General features: G+C 51.1%; 1 non-coding gene across 1 annotated transcript; it reads right to left on the bottom strand.

Annotated features, from left to right (window-relative positions):
* Nucleotides 1-250: 250 nt before the first annotated feature.
* Nucleotides 251-323, bottom strand: trnar-acg (transfer RNA arginine (anticodon ACG)). Its single transcript has one exon. It is a non-coding gene; the product is annotated as a tRNA-Arg (tRNA).
* Nucleotides 324-352: the final 29 nt, after the last annotated feature.

Below are 352 nucleotides of genomic sequence, written 5' to 3'. Positions count from 1 at the left end.
GTAGCGATACGAGCGGCGATTGGACGGAGCATAGAATTCTTGGTAGTTTCTTGGTAGCAGGCGAGCCTGTGATTGGCCGTCACTACCAAGCATCACCTCGACTCACGGGTGGCAGGGACTGTGTTTGTACCACGTGTTGAATGGACAGGAACCTACGATACGACTCCTCTCATGCGTCATAATCCTACAGTACATAGCCCGTAGAGGGAACACTGTAAGTGTTGCAGACTGGATAAGCTAAAGTGAACGTCGAGGTAGCCAGGAGTTGAACCTAGAATCTTCTGATCCGTAGTCAGACGCGTTATCCATTGCGCCACTAGCCCCACATTTCCTTTGCTGCTGTACTGACCAC

The sequence above is a fragment of the Stegastes partitus genome, unplaced genomic scaffold (genome assembly GCF_000690725.1).
Source record: "Stegastes partitus isolate 25-593 unplaced genomic scaffold, Stegastes_partitus-1.0.2 Scaffold132, whole genome shotgun sequence".
In the NCBI taxonomy this organism is placed as follows: Eukaryota; Metazoa; Chordata; class Actinopteri; family Pomacentridae; genus Stegastes; species Stegastes partitus.
Note: the sequence above shows the minus strand (reverse complement) of the source record. Positions and strands in the feature narration are given on the sequence as shown.